At 40.5% G+C, this 18,609-nt stretch overlaps 1 protein-coding gene across 3 annotated transcripts in view; it reads left to right on the forward strand.

Moving 5' to 3' along the window:
• The first annotated feature begins 4,384 nt into the window (after positions 1 to 4,384).
• The window catches only part of WIPF3 (WAS/WASL interacting protein family member 3), a 38,074-nt gene continuing 23,849 nt past the window's right edge, over positions 4,385 to 18,609 (forward strand). Inside the window, exon 1 of one of the 3 annotated variants that reach the window (XM_062602092.1) lies at positions 4,385 to 4,567. The gene's annotated coding sequence lies outside the window, so the exon portion shown is untranslated. The other 2 variants (XM_062602090.1, XM_062602091.1) reach the window with 2 other exon arrangements.

Genomic DNA, 18,609 nt, shown 5'->3' on the forward strand with positions numbered 1-18,609 from the left:
AGCTTTAACATGGAAAAATTCCTTTCAAATTCAATGCCAATGGAGAGGAAAGAGTAGGTCTGCCTTTCTGCTTTTTGTTTAGCTGTTCAGTAACTGGATAAACATTAACCAGCTGGGTAGTGCAATTATAATTTTTTTAAGGTACTGTAAATGCTTGCAACAGCATATTATCTGGCAGCCTCACAAATATTAATGAATGCATTCTTGTTCCACTCATGCTATTAAGAGCGATTAAGTACTTTCACAGAGGTCATGCAGAAAATGAACTTCAGAACCAAGCACTGAAGAAAAATCCAAACCTTTTTTACTAAGAAATACTTTTAAGACATCCCACAGCACAAACAGAAATAAGCAGAAGAAATACAATTAGCGGAGGAGTTGACATTAAGTACTAATTATTTACTATGAGCCTGAGTGTATTTAGACATCATTTTCAAAGAACTCAGCAAACAGCTTGTTCAACAAAATCAGGAGTAAGGGTTTAGGACTTGGATTTAAAACACTGGAAAAAAGTAAACACTAATATTCTCCTCTAGGGAAATCATCTCTACTAATTATTTGTCTGCAGCTTTCCTCAGTACTGCAGTCTCAACTGCATTTGTAAACATGGCTCCGTTGTTCTGTAACAAGCAACTCAGCCACTTCTAGGAGTTTCTTACTAAAATATATTAGAGCAAAACTAAAGTTCCGAGTTATTATTAACTCTCTATGGAAATGACAGAATTTGTACAGACAACAAGGAAAAGATCAATATTTGGAGACAAACATAAGGGAATATAGCTGTTCATACGTGGGAATGTCTCTGTTAATTGTGGGGTTAGTTAAAAACTCATCAAACACAATGGTTGAGCTGTTATTGCAACAGAATTTTCAGCTGTTGAAAGCTATTCAGAAGTACAATCAAATGGCATGCTAAAAGCAAGAAACTTTTTTTTCCTCCTCTTAAGCTTCTAAGTTTCATGCATTTTTATGCAAAAACTATTTTTTACATTATGCTCAAATGCCTTGACCTATAGATTTAACATGCCATCTGAGTACACGTGTCAGATTGTTCTACTCAAAATGAGTAACAATACGCCAAATAGGAGATGTGGTTCTTCTTCATCCGTTTGGGACACTCTTTATCTCCTCTTAAATTGCTTCATTTACTTTGGGTCTTTTTCATTTTCTTGGGTGGGGTTTTGAGAGGTCTTGAAGATCACAGTACCATAAAAATGCTCTTAGTGAAGAAGGATATTTTTAAATAGGAAAAGGTCAATTATATTTTTGCTAAGAATGATTATCTGGTAGTGAACAAGTTATGAATGGGAAGAATTACCTATTTAGTAATTCTTTGAATTTGGTTTGGTTATTTAAAAAGATTGTTTGTAGTAAAAACAGACTAATCAAAATGAAGTTTCTCTTGCTACAAATCACTCTCCCACCAGATACTATGGCAGGTCACCAAAGGCCATTCACATCTCTCCTGCCTAAAGGCTTCTTGGTATACAGCACAGAGATTCTGTTTCCTCCTGGTTTATGTTAGGTTAGACTACACAATCGTGGTATCTCAGAAATTATAGGCTTATCATGAATACAGCTTTCCACAGAAGGGCTAAGACCAGAAATGTAAGGGTGCAAAACATCTCATTTAGGCAGTCAAGGCTGAAGGTCTGAGCTGGGGTTCAGCTGTGCAAAATATAGCAAGAGAATTAACTGTAGGAGAAAAATACCGAGTATAGCTCTTACATCACTCGGCACAGCCACTCAGAAAGTACTCCCCACGTTGACATGCGAGACACATTCCCAACCTGTGGCAAAACCCAAAATACGTTTTGCAGTTGCTTCCAATATGGTACCAAGGAACCGCAGAGAACATCGCACTGGTAGCCTGCATCTCAGACAAGATGCAGAGGTTGTTCTTTTCTGAAGAAATTGATATATTGTTCGATCCATGATAAAATGTATAGTCAAAAGTAAAAACATAATTTCAGTATAAAAAAAAAAATTTAATAATTATGCAGATAAAACATATGGAAAATAAATTCATATCTACACCCATGCTTCGTAAAATGTATCAGTGTTAGCTATAAATGTTTGAGGCAAGTTTTCTGCATTTGAAACACTTCAAATAATCTTAAATTGGTAGATCATAAAACCAAGGAAAAGCATATCCTATATATTAATTTGGGGTCAGTTTTGTCCCTGCTGCATTACCCTTCCTGTGATCTTGGATGCAGCTGTGAGGAGGAAGATTTCATATGTGAAACCAGAAGAAATGGGGGTTTCAGTGCACTAGCCTTCATAGATCTCCTTGCAGTTTGTACAGAAGTCGTTGGCCTCTTCCACTATCATTGTGTGTTCCAGAAGTGCCTTCATACCAATTCAGCATTGGAAAGGGAGCACTTCTTTTCACCTATGCCTTTTAGGAATGAAACTTACAATTCCTTGGCACGCAGCCCTGTAGTAATCTTTTAATACCATCTAATTCTCTACAGGTTTCTGTAACCAGCTACCACCATGCCAAGAGGCAAGTATTCTACACTTCAGTGTACTAAATGTATGGGAACCATGTACCACGGTTAAAGCTGATTATTTTAAACTAGATCAGTGGATAAACTTTGTACCAGCTGCACAGTTGAAAGTGGTCACTGTTGCACCATACAAATTCTGCTGGCATTATGTGGACCTCATTGGGAAGTGAAAGGAAGTGAAAGAAAAGCCATAAGAACAGGACAAAACCATTTTTTTCCTGCACTTTTGCAGCTTGTTATCATAGAATCATAGTATGGTTAGGGTTGGAAAGGACCTTTAGATCATCTAGTTCCAACTCCCCTGCCATGGGCAGGGACACCTCACGCTAAATCATATCACCCAGGGCCTCATCCAGCCTGGTCTTGATCACTGCCAGGGATGGAGCATTCACAACCTCCCTGGGCAACCTATTCCAGTGCCTCACCACCCTAAGTTCCTTTTTATGGAAACCAGAAGGTGGACAAAGTCCATTTCAGCATTAGCAATCTAACAGCAAATCTCAGCAGAGATTAATTTGCATGAACAATAAAAGCTGTTTTCAAATGTGGGGGTTGGTTGTTTGTTTGTTTTTTAAGTAAATGCTTACTGTTTTTCCCCTGGGGCACTACCTATGGCACATTTGGCTTTGCTTTGTGCTTTGGAGTTTAAACCAGTGACCAGCTGGAAATGGGTTTAAAGCTCCCTGACCCCTGTGGAAGCAACTGGAGCAGATACTTAGGACTGAGAATTATTTAGTCTGACAAGCAATCAGGAGGCAATTTCCAGAATAATAAATCAAACTCACACCTTGGGACAAACAGGACAGAGATCCTGGTTTTATGGCCCAGAAATCGGATTTTATGTCCCTGCCCTGATGGGCAGAGGTGTCTCAGCCCATCAGTGACCGCCATCAGTCTCAGAGGCTGATATTGCATTGTCCGGATCCCAAATGACAGTGATTTGTCCAGACTGCTTTATAATCAAGCAGGGCAATGAAAAAAAAAAAAAAAAAAAAGATTTTACATTTCTACAACTAAGCAGGTTTTCCCAAGAAGATGGACTTACCTCTCAGCCACCTGCAAGCACCATCCAAAGGCCACCAGGCAGACAAGAACACACACTATGATCCTTAAGTCAGTCAGCAGCATCCCCATTCCTGGGGCTTTTGCTGCATGACAAAACGGGGATGTCTAATTCTTCCAGCTGGCTGGAAGACCACTCAGCAGCAGTTCCCTCACCCTGACAAGGAAGGCTCGCTAGTGTGAGGCCTTAACATTTCCATATGCAAACTGCCTTGAAAAAATACAGAAGAAAACAGGATTTTTTTTTTCTTATCCTTCTGCAAATGCTTCTAAGTGCATAATCTAGGGCACAAGAAACAAGGGCACCCAGACAGCTCCAAGGGCAGGCCTGCAGAAGGCTGCTGGGCAGGAGCAGTTTGGCGGGCGGATGGCCTTTGGCAGTGGGACAGGGTAGCAACACCTACCTGCCTATGAGGCAGCATTTTGGCTTCCATATGGGCTTTTAAAGACAACCAGCTCCACCAAGGCACCTGCCTGCGTGAGGGCGCGCCAGGCCGCAGCAGGGCTTCACCCAGCCGAGAGTGAAGCTGGAACTTCGTGAAGGGTGAAGATGGAACACGGGGCCCGAGGGTGGACGCTCTGGCAGCGCCTCCTCTCATAGGGACAGTACCGCGGAGGTACGGCCAGGCCCTGGGCCGTGGTGCTGCCGCCCGCGGGCGCTGTGGGGCGGCGCCGGCTCCCGGCGCTGGGGTTCTGCTGCCGCCAGACCCGGCCAGATGCGGCCGGCGGTCAGCCGCCTCCCTGCGCTCCCCTCTCTCTCTCGGGCCGGTCTCTGTGTTAAACTGTTACTTAAAGAAAACACAACTGTCACTGCCCCGAGGATCGGAACCGGCTTTTTTCCCCTCAAAATCTTAAGATCCTTCCCCCCGCCTCCCAGCCAACTCCCACCTCCCCTGAGGGGAGGCGGGCGGGCAGCCGCCATACCTGGCGCCCTCTGCCCGGGGAGGAGCGCGCTGCGCCGCCCCGGCCCCACGGCACCGGCCGCTGAGCAGGTGGGCACGGAGCAGCTGGGGGGGTTCCGGTGCCTGCGACCGGCCTCGCAGCAGCGCTCAGCCGGGGTGAGGGCAGGCAGGGGTCCGCGGTGGGCGAGTCGGGCCGGAGGCTGCAGCTCCGCGGGGGGCGAGACAGCTCCGCGCACAAACTTGCTCCGCTGCGGTTCGTAAACGGCCGCGTCCCCTGGGCTCTGCTGCCCCTCCGGGCAGGGCCCTGCCCAGGCTGCGGCGGGGGGAGGAGGGCACGGGGATACCCCCGCCTTTGGGGATGCGGTTACTCAGAGCGGTGGAGGAAGCGTGGCTGCTGCTAGGTACGGGGAGTGCGTGGCGCTGCTCGCCGGGTTCACCAAGTGAAGGGAAACGGCTGTTTGCAGGCGGCGGTGGATAGGAAGAACTTTTTCCCCGAGCTCTCGCCCTTGAAATAGGTGTGCTGGAAGAGGTCAGCTGAGAAACCGGGGTTGCGTAACTGGAAAAGCTATTGTGTGTTAAGTGCTGATATACCTGTTGCAGGGGGGAATGCTGGAGAAGTGTTGGAAAGAAGTTCTTAAAGATTTAGTAACAATTAACATGGGTAAAAATAAGGCTAAAACCTCACTTTTTGCACCAGCCTGTTGGTGCTCATACGGAGAGAGAAGGAATGTGTTGATAAAGGGTAGGTAGCAAGAGGGTTTTCTGTTATTATTCTTAGAATATGCTCTATCAAAGGTATTGCAGTGGTAGGCTATTTCACAGCATCTCTGCCCATGCAGAGAGGAGAGGAGGAATGGGTGTTTATGTCCCACAAGGAGTTCAGGAGTTCTAGGAACAGGAAGGCTGCATTCAGCCAGCATGTTTTTTTTTCATCTGTTACTGAAAGTAACAAACTTACTTGGTAACAATCTTACTAAGTGGGATTTCTGGAAGGTAGCAAAACAAATCTGATTTACGAGAAAAGACCCTGAGATTCGCTGACACTGAGGTAAAGGTTGATGATTTCAACACAGAACGATCTTGGGACAGTATGTGGCTAAAATTTACAAGTCCTGCTGATTCAGGTAGTGAAACATAACTGAAATTGTGATAACAGTGATAACTGTTATAACGCATGCTGCACGAGTTTGATTGTTGAACTGCTTCCTCATACAATTAGTCTTTTCAGTTTCTCCATCTGTATATCCAGCACAAATGCCCGTGTATTTAACCACATGTGTTTAATCATTGTTGAAGTCTTCAATTTGCATCCTTTCTACTGACAGACAAGCCACAGGGAAGATGATCAAGGAAATGAATACATCTTTATTCTGTGGTGGCATCTTGAGCTGGCACTTGTTAAGTATGTGTGCATGGTATGTATATATGCATGGTATGTGTGCATGAGGATGGCTCCCGTTCACTGCGTGGACCTGTGACCCAAAGCAGTGTCCCGGCTGGAATGCGCGGGCGGTGCAGACGCTGCTGCCACCCACAGCTCCTAAGGGACATTGCCGAGTGAGGCAGAAAGATTGAGTCTGCTTTGCTGTCAGCTACCAGCTTCCACGTACAAGGTAACATACCAGATGTGCAGTGTGGGACCCTTAAAGAGCATTGTGTAAGTGTGTTTTGTTTCACTGATAGAATGCTTCGGATGTTTTGTCATAGGTGATGATGACAAAAAGTGGGTTAGACTCATAAGTTGATTCTTTTCCTGTAGAAGATCCTGGTCAAGGAATGGGGCTTAACAACCAACATGCAACCCCTCTTGATGTTACAATGACACTGTTATTAAACATTTCTAAGTGTTGTCTACAACATCTTACAAAGATTGAGGCTCCGGTAGGTTAAGTGGTGTACAAAATTGCCTGAAAGTGCAGGTGCCTGTGCCAGCTTGCAATATGAAGCTTGATTCATTGATTGATTTTTAAATTAAGGATATAAATTCTGTGAAGACAGGTGTATAAATAGTTTGATCAGTAGTTTGCATACAGACTTTGGTTGCGTAGGGGCAGTTGCAAAGTTCAATTCATTAGCTGCAGTGCTCAAGTCATTGCTGGTTAAGATCTGTTCCTGAAAATGATTGAGATGCACTAGAGACTCAGATTCTGTGATTGCACTGCACTGGAAAGAGCAACATATGACTGTATTTGTCAAATCATATAGTATAATACAAAGGCAATTGACTACTTTGTTTCTCTCTCTCTCTCTCTATCAGTACCTCCAAAAGGAAATACAAATAAAGATCCTGTAATATGTCAATTTCTGTTCATGCAGTGCTTCAGGAAGGGCCATGCTGGGACTGTGTACATAATGATGGCTAAATCTGAATTTGCAGAAAGTACTTAGATATTTTTTTTAACAGTAAATTAAAACATGGTAGTGTCACATCACAATAATCACACCATAAAAGTCAGCAGTATTTGCTGAATCTCTTAACAGAACATAGCATAGATCTTAATAGATGCTGTTTATACTTTTAAAGTAATTTTGTTGCCTGACGAGGTCAGTATTTTGGGGAATTCTTTGTCCTCTGAAAAGACCTTGAACTGAAACCAGTAACTTAGTCATAATAAATAGAAAAGTATTTGCACATTGTAAGAGATAGATGTTAAAGGCTGCAAAGGTGAATGACATGATTTACTATTTTATATTACAAGTAAAATAAATATTAAGTATTATATAGTTTGATATTAATATTTTTAAATATGCAAAGAAAAGCAGAGCAGTAAAAGGATTGGCATCAAATTTCTTTGTATGTTTGTTAGTCATAACTTGCCTATAAGAATTACATGATCTTTTCAGAAACATTTGCTTCTGCGGAAGCTTTACTCCTGAAGTAAAGACAAGTTCTGTTCAGTTACGAAAAATAGGTAAGACTGGACTAGCTCAGTTCAGCTCTTACCATTTCCATAAGTTACTGATCCTGGATGTGCGTGAGTATCTGCTGCATTATTATGTGGGTGTTTTGTGCCATTCATTTTAAGGTCTAATAGATGAGATCACAGATGAAAAATTGAAGCAGGTGATTGCTTTGGAAAATGATACTGGGCTCTGTTGTGCCAGAATAAAGATTCTTTGTTTCTTCCAAGTATATGTAAAAACTAATATCTAAACAAATATAATAACTGTAATAGCCCATAAATTCTTGTGTCTAAAGTCTTCAGTACTCACACAGAGTTACTAGTGACTGCTATGCAGTTGAGAGGTACAGCTTTCTGGGATGCTTTTACCACTATTATTGTAGATCTTCTCACACAGAGTAGTTGCTCTCTTTAAAAGGCTGAAGCTTTCTGAAAATTAGCTCGTAGTAGCAAAACCTTAATGTGACTTCACAGTTGCTTTTTCATCTTTGATCATTCTGCACCAGGGTTGTTCAGTGGCTTCATAGCCACACTGAATAGTGATGTAAGCAGTGCTATAGTTGCAACCATGAAAAAAAAATGCCCTTGAGACTTTCAAATCAGACAGAAGAAGAGTGTTTTTTTACAAAATTATATTGAGTCTGCCCACCTTAATTTGACTTCTGAGTATTGTCAAGGGGTCTTACTTAGTGTTGCATACTTGATAGCTGTGAAGCTGCCTTTGGATTGCTTTGAAGGTTTGTGAAACAACTATAGAATTTTCATAGGGTGTGAAAAGTGTGCCTTCATGCTTTGGTAATTCAGACAACAGCTGAAATGGATTTCCTTTAGACTACCAGAAATATCTCTCAAGTAAGATAGGGAGGCGGATTCTTTGCAATGACCCTGTTATGAATAGATACATAACCCTCTGTGATGAGAATCGTGTCATTCTGTAGCCAGCCCAGGCAGAGGAGAGCAATATTAACAGCCACACTATTGCTACAGTACAAGTGACAATGCAAAGTGAAAAGCAGAGGAAAATTGGACCAAAGGTCCCTACAAGATGAAGTTCAATAAACAAGAGAACAGAAAATTCCACATAAAAGCATGTGCTCAGTCTTGACACTGCTCTTACAAATGTCTAAGAAAACTACATACTGTGTCTGCTCTGCAGCTTCTATGTGATGGATATGCTATATCCTTCGTTTACACTGTTGGCAACTGCAGTGTCTGCCTCGATAAATTAAAGCATTGGCTAGAAATTACAGTGCTCCTCCTTGATTCATAAGATAGGGGTAACATGCTTCCTTCTAGATGAACAAAGTGAATGAATGGGTTTAGAGATAGTAACCCCTTTGTGTTGGTCCCTTTATGCGCAGGTCTGTAAGTGACTGTTGTATCATTTAACTTTTTCTAGTTACTATATCATGTATTACCTTCTTCATTATAAGTAACAAAAACAGAAAAAGAGGAGAGCATGATATGGTACTGGATCATAAGGGAGGTCTTGAGATCTTTAGTTCCTCTTTTGTATCCTCTTGTTTGAAAGGTATTATGTTATTGCTTTCCTAGCTGGTACAGTTTTGTGCACTGAAAAATACACATGCACCAGCCTTACTGACAGCATATAAAATAGTCCTGGCAGGCTTTGGGCTTTTGTCCAAGTCAGTTACACTTTTGTTGCATGCTAAAGAAGAAAAGAAATAACACTATATCTGTACAAAATCTATGGAACTGCTGTGTTAGTTGAGTAGACACAAAGAAAATCATAAGGTGCAGTAAAGGCAAGCCAGGCTTACACAGACTTCTTTTTTCAGCAACTTCTTTTCAGAGGTCATGTTTACTCCTCCTGGGGATGCATGAATCACTGCAGAAATACCTGTCAAATTCTGCCTGGGATGTGGACTAAGAGTTGCTTTCATTGATCAGCTGTGTGAGTGCAAACAGATGAACATGTTAGTGATGTCACTTGTGTTGCTGCAGCTTGTATTTGCTGGAGTATTTTCAGAATTAAACCCTGAAGAACTGACATGACTTCTATTGAAAATAAAGGAAAATTTAGCATAAAAAAAGAAGAGTTAGTCTCCACCCCCTCTGTCAATTTACTAATTTAGGGGCTAACTTCATACTGTCCCACACTAACTCAGTTGTGTACTGTGTGAGTGATGGATACGAAACCCAACAGGGCATTTAATGCAGAATGAATGCCTTTTTTAGCCTTGAAATGACTATATAGCAGGGGAATTATGCAAAAATGGATTGTTCAAAATATTCTTGGATCAAGTGATCACGAGTTTATATTGACTAAACAGTAAGACTAACTGATGCACCACTACGTGGGATACTTGAGCTTGCTCTGAAGAAGCTGTACCAGGAGCTGCAAAGGCCTGATGTAGCTGCAGAATGTGTATACTGTGGTTGCTTTGCTGCTTTCTTCTGGCCATATTATTTTACGTGGTTGTTTTTCTCCAGTATTTCAATCTTCTATCCAGTCCATCAGGTGAGGCTTTGTACATTGGTGCTAATACTTCCCAGCTCTAGTCAGGGTGTATCTATCTCTTGGTACCTCCTAGAATCACATTTCCTTTTTTCCAGAGCTGGATCAGCCTAGTTCTGCATCTCTTCTGTTTTTCTCAATGCTAGCAACCTGTGCTGATCCTCTAGTGTCATCACACAGAGTTATTTACTTTTGCACCATCTGCAGTGTTTTTTTCCCCCATCACAGACAACTCCACCTTTGAAATTAATTGGGTCTATTTGTCTTGCCTTCCTTGTGTCAGCAGCAGACAACAGGTGAGGTGAATGGTGAAAAGAGCAAAGACAAAGAATAAAGTGGAAGGGGAGGGGGGGAATGGAGAGACTGGTAAACCACTTGAAAAGGAGAGAAATTTTCACAGAGGTAAATAAGGAAAGAAAAGGGCCTGATCCAGCATAACACTTGACACCACAGTTGATGGAAATGAGTGAATCCTCATCTTCCCCCTGCTTGGTCTGACAGCAGCAGATAGCGGCTGTGCCAGAAGTATTCCTGGGAGCTCATTCTGCCACCTGATTTTGATCTACTTGTTGCAAGACAGAAAATTGTAGAAAACTGTTTTGCTGCTTTGTATCAATGACAGACACAAATTCAAAAAAATCTCCTATTGCCAGTTAATCCCTAGAACAACTTTCCTTCTTCAGCAGAAGTTAGTTGAGAATTTTTGGATTCTTAGTGTTTGTTGCTTATTCTTTGTGAACAGGGATAGGTACAATCACAGTCCTCTCTGAATGTAATGACTTTCACAAAGAATTGCAACTGAAGTCCTTTGATAAGGCAAAGGGCTTGATCTTCAGTTTCATAAAACTCATATTGTTTTTTCTGAGAACATAGTTTTACAATCAATTCGGAACTAGGCCTACAAATCAAAGTGTCTTTTGTCAGGGATTTTTTCATGCAGTTGCAAATGACTTTATGATTTGTTGTTCATTCTATAAAGTGAAATCATTGTCCTGAGTAAATGGGTTTAAGTTTGGAGCTTCAAAATTTTGTCCCTTGCCTTTAAAAGCAGCTGTCAATTTTCTGTACAAGAAAGCATATTTACACTTTCACACACATAGGAAATTTTATAAATTTATAAATAAAAGCTGTGACATTTAAGGGGCAATAAGGCACATTGCATTTTACTTTTTTTAGGACAATGAATTAGTTAAAATACTAAAAATGCAATATATGGTAGTGTAGTGAGGCTTCCTTAATAACATGGGCTTTTAGATACCTTTTACTTGCAAGTATGGAAGGCTTACCCTGGGTAAAGAACATCTAAGTTGAAGTTATCAACTATGTCATTGAAAAGGAGCAGTAGTTTCAACAGGACTAAGAGATAAAAGTATGAAAGTAAGAATGCATGTTCAGAAGTTATAGTTGAATTTGTCAGGACATTAGGGCTAGGATTTTTACCTTTGGAAATAGATTTGGAAGGGAAATTAAGTAATCACAGCTTCACTGAAAACCAGGACCAAAGCTTCCCATTCTTTCTTTGAGGTGAGGATTTCCCTGGCAACTTACTCTGCAGGTCACCAGATTGTCACATTTTACATCCTTTATGAATGACAGTTCTTCTTACAGCATTCAGTGACCACAACCCATGCTGGGGCATGGTGCTGATACTGCATTGTAGGGAAGAATAGTTCATGTTGCACTGACAGATTTATTTTCCTTGCATTGCACTAGACTGTGCTGGTAGATATTAGCCTCTTGTGGCACACATAAACATTTCTATAGATTTATATTTTCCAGATGGAAAGCTATGAAAACAGGATCTCTGATGAAACATCATGTGTTTGGAAGTGAAAATGTTAGAATTGAGACATGGATTTTGAAAGTCCTGTAGTCTTCTGATGCTGATTGCAAATTTATATTTGCAAATTCTTTTCACTTGACTGGCGTTTGAAAGCAGACATTTGTTGAGCTGTGTATAGCAAATATAAAAAGCTGGATACTGAATACTGCCTTGTTTGGCTTTTCTCTTTTGATGCTGGCTACTTAATTGAAGGCAAAACTTTCTTTTGTTGGGGGAATCAATTAAATAATTTTAGGAATTTTTTGGTGGAAATCATTCTGTGTACTGGTACACTGTTCAAATATCTCTGTATTATATGAATGATGTAAAGAAATATGTGAATGCCTATAAAGAAATATGTTATTAATAATTATGTGAAAACCTGCCATTTGCTTCTCTGCAGAAACTGCAAAACTTACGTTAACTCGTAACATCAGATTGCCTTACTAAGAGAGCTCAAGTGCTGTTCACACTGAAACTCTGGAGGAGTCTGAAAGTAAACAGCCATATTCAGAATGTGGCAGTGACCTTGAACTTCCACTGAGCTGCACTTTCTTTATTTAGCCTAGCCCAATGGTTAACTTTGTTAATGACTGTATATCGAAATCACCATTGTTAATATATCTAGCAGTGAATGATATGTATGGGTAATATGGTATATTTAAAGGAAACCTTTTGTATAAATTGTTTCCTTTTCAATGTTACGTTTTTGTACCAGTCCTAATTGCTTCTCATTTACCTCATTTGCCTTAGGCTCCTTAACTTCAGGTTAACCCTACATTAGGCATAATATATTTCTTCTTATGTGTCGTTCTTTTCTCTTGCTCCTTACTTAAACGAGGATGACGAATTCTATTATTCTGCGCCCTTGCAGCAATTAGTCTTCTATGGCAGATCCCCATGAAGCAGAGGAAGTTACACCCTGAAATAGTCATGTACAGGGACATGAAGTCATCTGTGCAGCTTTGCCTCTGAAGGGAGTTTTGTCAAGACATAGCACTGTAATTTCTAGCCTCAGCACTGCAGGGAACCCAGCAGAGATCTACCCACAGCACACATGAAAACAAGCATCTCCAAATTCCTGTGATCTGTGCTAGGTCAGCCCTGGCCAATTTGTTGCAGTGTTACCAGGCTCCTGACAGAGTAAGAGTCATGCTGTTTTTTTCAGGCAGAAAAGAGATGCAGCCCTTAGCTGAATTGAGCCTGGTGGAAGTAGTCCAAACCGGGGAGAACTTATGTTCCTTGGCTTAAGTACAGGATACTGTTACGTGCTGTGAGGCAATCCCACAGACCCTCTGTAGACAAATGCTGCTTAAGCATTTCATCACACCTTAAATGGAGGAAGAACCCTCAAGGTTTGTACATTTCAACTGAATTGAAAAAAAAAACAGATTCTGCCTTTAATTGCAGTGATGTACACAGCAACTGAGAGCAGAAATTTCTCTCCTTAAGTTGCATACAATTCAGGTACCATCTGTTAGGAAATGATGAAAGACTAGAGTTTTCTGAGTCAGCTATAGGATTATACATGTGAATGTCTTAAAATACATATAGTAAGATGGATATGGATATGTATATGAGTGTTTGCCTTTCTTCTGTAAAAGAAGGTTGTAACAGTTTAACACTTCTGCACTGTCTTTAAATCTCTCGTATACAGCAGAGATTGTCAAGGGGGTTGTGGACGGGGTAATTTTTGCAAAGGAGAAGACTGTAAAGGTACTCAGAAGCTCTACCTTGATTTTTCCTTCTTCTGTTCTCTAAACACAAGAAATCATTAATACTGAAAATAGTAGAGAGAAACATAACATCTGATGCTTAAATTTATGTGGTTTGATTCTGTTATAATTAAAGTATAAACTGGTTCATTCCAAACAGAATCTTTTCCCAAGTCATTTTCAGTTGTGTGACAGAGACAGCAGAAAACTTTATCTGTGTAACACACATCTACTCTTCTCTATTTTTTTCCTCTTCTCTGCCTCTGCACATGTTCTACTGTCTCTGAAAGATCTGTGATTTCAGCTGGTTTTGGTGATGTTTCACAGGAGCAAATGGGGACACAATTAGGCTCACTGTCTGCTTTTCAGATCAAAAAGTTGAGCAGATGCTGATTCTCCTGTGTAATTTTGAAATTCTTTTAGTTTTCTATTAAAATAGAAGGACTTAAAAGCTATAACTCTGAACAGGATAATTATATAAAAGCTGATTAAAAGTTAAAACCAGATTTTGTGGTCTACTTTTTTCCTTCAGTTTTTAATTAGGAAAATAAGACCAATATTTTAAATAAGCTTTCCTGCACACCTTTAAAATATTTACCCCAGCCTTCTCTTTGAAGCAAAAAAAGACTTGTTAATTTCCCCAAAGCTGAATTAGCTGCCTCAGAATGTGCCGTTGCAGTGATTGCAAATCCAGTAATAATGAAGCCGTTATTTTGCAGTCCTTTCACCAAATTAATTAAAAGGGTTGTATTTTCAATTCCAACCATGTTGCTTCGTATTAATGGCTATGCCACTTAAAGACCTAAGGACTTTAAATAAATATGCTACTAGTTAAGAAATTATTTTGTGTATAAATGCATATTATGTGCATTTAAATAATTGTGATTATTTTTCTCTCTCTTGTCTTTTTCCCTTCTAGACATTGAAGGTTTCATGCCTTCTCTTTCCATGACGGGTGAAGGTATTTCAGCATAGTCTTTGCAGACAGACCTGTGGTACTTCTGCTGAGCGGCAGTGTGGAGATGTGTCAGTTGCTGTTCAAAACCTGCGTTATTTCTTAGTGTGGCTCTGTGTTGCCAGCAGGACTTTGGCTTAGTTGTAAGCCTAGCACTGTGGCAGTGACACTTCAGGAGGAAACGTGCTTCCATCAGAGCTTGTGTACATCTGGTGGCTGGGCAAGCTAAGACCAAATCTGCATAAAAGCCTAGGCAGAGGTATTGAGTTTCCCGCAGGTGAATTCAGCACAGGACTGACAGACCAGAGCATGAAGAAGAATGATCTGCACCTATTCTGCTTGTCTGTGCTCAAAATCAGAGTCTAGGTGAAGACTTTATTTAAGCCTTCAGAAATTTGGAACTAGAGTTCTACATCGAGGACTGCACTGTGGTTCTTAAACCCATCTGCTGTTCAGGCAGGCACTGTGAGAAGAAGCGAGGAACAATCTGTGACACCTAAATTGCCAGTTTTAGAATTACCCTTACCAAGAGTACAAAGAGGCTGATTGTTTTGAGATCAGTTCACTGACTGATGGAATGACTTGTGAGAAGTAGAACAGCTCAAAAAGTATAACTAGTCCTTGTAAAAGTACTTCTGAATTATAATTCTTCAATTTCACAAAGCTGATGCTGAGGGGTAGGAGAAACTTTTGCTTGATATAAGGTAGAGTCATCTGCAGTGGAGTGCAAATGGGATCAAACTAAGAAAAGGAGAAATTAGGCTGAATGTCAGGAAAACCTAACTATGAGAGTTATTTGACTGTGAAAGAGCTTCCCAAGGGTAATAATACAAGCCACATTATTTGGGACACCTAAAATTAGACTTCAGAAAGCACTAAAAATAATGTACCACCTTGCTTTGGAAGGCAGGTGGACTAGAAAAGGCAGGGTTTGGGATTTTCCTGGGTTTTTTTTGCAATAAATTCTGCAATTGTTGGGCCTGATTCTGTTCCGTGATATGGAAATCAAGGGAAGATTTACAATACTTTTTGCCTGAGAAAACTGAGGCTAAACATGCAGGCTTCTCTCCTCCACCTATTGCCAACTTTTTAAACTGTATCTTTTTGGTTTTGTCCTTCAGGGGTAGTTCACACCCCTCTCTTCCAGTTACAAATACATACATTTAGAGGAGAGGAGAAAGGACGTGCGTGCATTAAGGACCATTCATGGCATTTCCCTCTTTTCTGGCTCTTAACAGACACTAGAACTGATCAACAGGGTACTCCTATTTTGGTTTTAATTAATAGAATAGTATCATAGAATCATAGAATAGTTACGGTTGGAAAAGACCTTAAGATCATATAGTTCCAATCCCCTGCCATGGGTAGGCATGACTCACACTAAACCATGTCACCCAAGGCTCTGTCCAACCTGGCCTTGAACATTGCCAGGGATGGAGAATTTACCACTTCTCTGGGCAACCCATTCCAGTGCCTCACCACCATTACAGTGAAAAACTTCTTTATATCTAACCTGAACTTTCCCTGTTTAAGTTTTAACCCATTACCCATTGTCCTATCACTACAGTCCCTAGTGAAAAGTCCCTCCCCAGTATCCTTGTAGGCACCATGTTCTTAAACTATTGTCTGAAATTGTCAGCCATATTTTAACAAGCAGCTTCATGGGTGAGGAGCTGGGTGTGGAGAGAGTGAAAGACAGCCTTTAACCAAGGAATAGAGGCCTCCAAATAACATGTTGATATATTGAAAATGTTGCAGACATCCATAATTTTCTTTAAATACCATGCAAGATAGACGCGGTAATACAAAAGAGGTTCTCAAAGCCAGTCCTACATATTCCAGTGTGTAGATTGTGCAGTTATGACTAAATTTTAATACCCTTTTTGTTATTATTGTAAGTTAGATTGAAGATGCCTACTTTTATCTACATACAGTCCTTCTTTGCTGTCATTGTCTGCTTCTGTGAATGACAGCACTCCTCCTTCCAAAGCTTGAACAAATAGAACCTTTCTGTGGAAAATGGTTCTTCATTGTGTAGGCATAAGATGTGATCACCTTCACACTGTAACAGTAGTTCTATAAAAGACTTATCAATTTGTGTGCACAGGACACCAAGCCTCTGAGTTTGTGATAAGAGAAAGAAAGACACATGTGAAGAGTTTTCTGAAAACTAGTTCATTTGTAGAGGATTTGAAACAGCATGGGAGGAAAGCTATAGTGTGTCTCCAGTATTTCATTCAAGGGCTGTGTACTATAGCCCCCCAAAATACATTCTTCTCCTCTGGAGAAGATTCAGGGGGATTCAGGATAGGGGAGTGGAATACATGGTAAAGTGAACACTACCTCTGCACTGAATTTTGGGTTGCAAATCACACAGTTTCTGTTCTGGAACAGGCTGGAGGCATGGGCACTGGGGCAGGGACGGGTAAGAGAGGCAGCTAGAGAAGTCATTTGGTTGTGTTTCAGACTGTGACTTCTAAATACTAAAAGCTGATTCCCATTTCCTTTCTCCCACTGCTGCTCGCCTCCAGTGTGCTTTACCTCCTGCTGCAGGCATGTGGTCTGCCATAGAAGTGTGGGTTGTATTTTTTTTCGATTTGACTAAGAGCATATTTCCTAATCTAAACCCTTAATGAAGACAAAAGGTCTGTATTGCAGGGTAGGAAGATATTAACCAGAAACATGTTATTAGCAGGGAAGAGTCATTCTCCGTATGTCCATGTTTTTGAATGACTTAATTGAGGAGAAGAGCTCTCTTCTGATAATAGCTTTTTGCATAGGGTGACAACGAGGGTGGAATGGTGGAGATGCTGTGATGCCTGCTTTCTTGAAAAGGTTCATTAAGCCATTATTAAAGTGATTGTAACCAATTCTGTTACAGATCCAGAGCGCTTTGATATGCTAGCCATTTGCATGGCAATCTCTCAAGGGAGAAAACAAGTGTTGCAGAGGCTCTGAGTATTTAATTTTTGATTGATCTTCCATAGAATTTTACAAGATAAAGCAGAGTGGAAAATACTCGGATATTACCTGGATGTTGTTCACGTACACTAAGTAGGAAATGGACAAGGCTGCATATATGTTTTAACTTCATTGCCTCTTCTAATCTGTCCCTAGCAAAACAGCCAAGTATTCCCCTAAAGATTGTAACTTGCCTCATTTCTGTCTTGTCTTCTCTCCTGAAGTTGTCCAGATTTAACTGTCTCATGACTCCTGCTTACACAGGTGTTTCTTAAATTTCTTGACCAAAAGGTTTCAGACAGCTGGAAAAGCATAGAGTGCCTGCAAAAGGAGGGATGAGGTAGTGCCTGGGAATTGTGGCCCATTCAACTTAACAACAGTTTCTAAGAAAACATCAAAATGAGTAACATGTTTCTAAATGCTTGGAGGAGAAAAGAAATGATCATCTAAAGAGATGTATAAAGAGCAAATGTGCCAAATCAATGTAATTTCCTGCTAAGGTAAGGCCTTACAGAAAGGAAAGAAATAGTGGATGTCATATTTTGCTTAATTGTAGGATTTTGACACTGTTTCACATGATATTGTGAAAAGTCTCAGAAGAGAGTCATGACATGGTGAACATAAAACTAAATATAAAAACATATTTGGAGCATTTATCCAAGAATTGTTATCAAAATAAAAGAAGTTATGAAGTGTGGCTTGCAGAGGGCTCACTTTGGAGCTGCCTAGTACTTTCATTTGAAGTTTTACTGATGAAATACAGCAGTTGCATGTTAACTTCACAGACGACCTCAGATTGAGAGGGTATGCAGTCATCCTGGGGGTTGGGTTAGAGATGAAAATCAGTGAGTGATGCACTGTTGTTCTGCAGGAGACATTTTAGGGGGAAAAAAAAGATATGGCTTTTGTTGGGAGATCTGTGTCTTTTTCATCAGTGTATTACAGAAGAATTGTGAAAAGTTAACATTTAAAATGTCAGGAAAGACTCATGCGCCTTGAATTCTTGAAATGTCTGGTACTTGCATGTTGTCATTTGGTAATAGAAGCTTCAATTTGTAGAATTGTTTCTTCAGTTATTATTCTCTTTTCTTTCTTTTTAACATTGGAGCAAGTCCAATGTACCTTACAAAGTTCCTTATTCTGCCCTTAGAACAGCAAACTTCTGGCTTAAAGTCAACAGAGTTTTTGTTCCAGCAGAAATGTCTACATGTGATTTGTTCTCCACGGACTTGCATTTCAGGGCTATGAGGTAGATTAAGGCAAGGTGCAACAGTTAAATCTGGACAGGCTGGCATCT

Source organism: Pezoporus occidentalis, unplaced genomic scaffold (assembly GCF_034315485.1).
Source record: "Pezoporus occidentalis ecotype Australia unplaced genomic scaffold, CSIRO_AGI_Poc_V1 ctg75, whole genome shotgun sequence".
NCBI classification, from domain to species: Eukaryota; Metazoa; Chordata; class Aves; order Psittaciformes; family Psittacidae; genus Pezoporus; species Pezoporus occidentalis.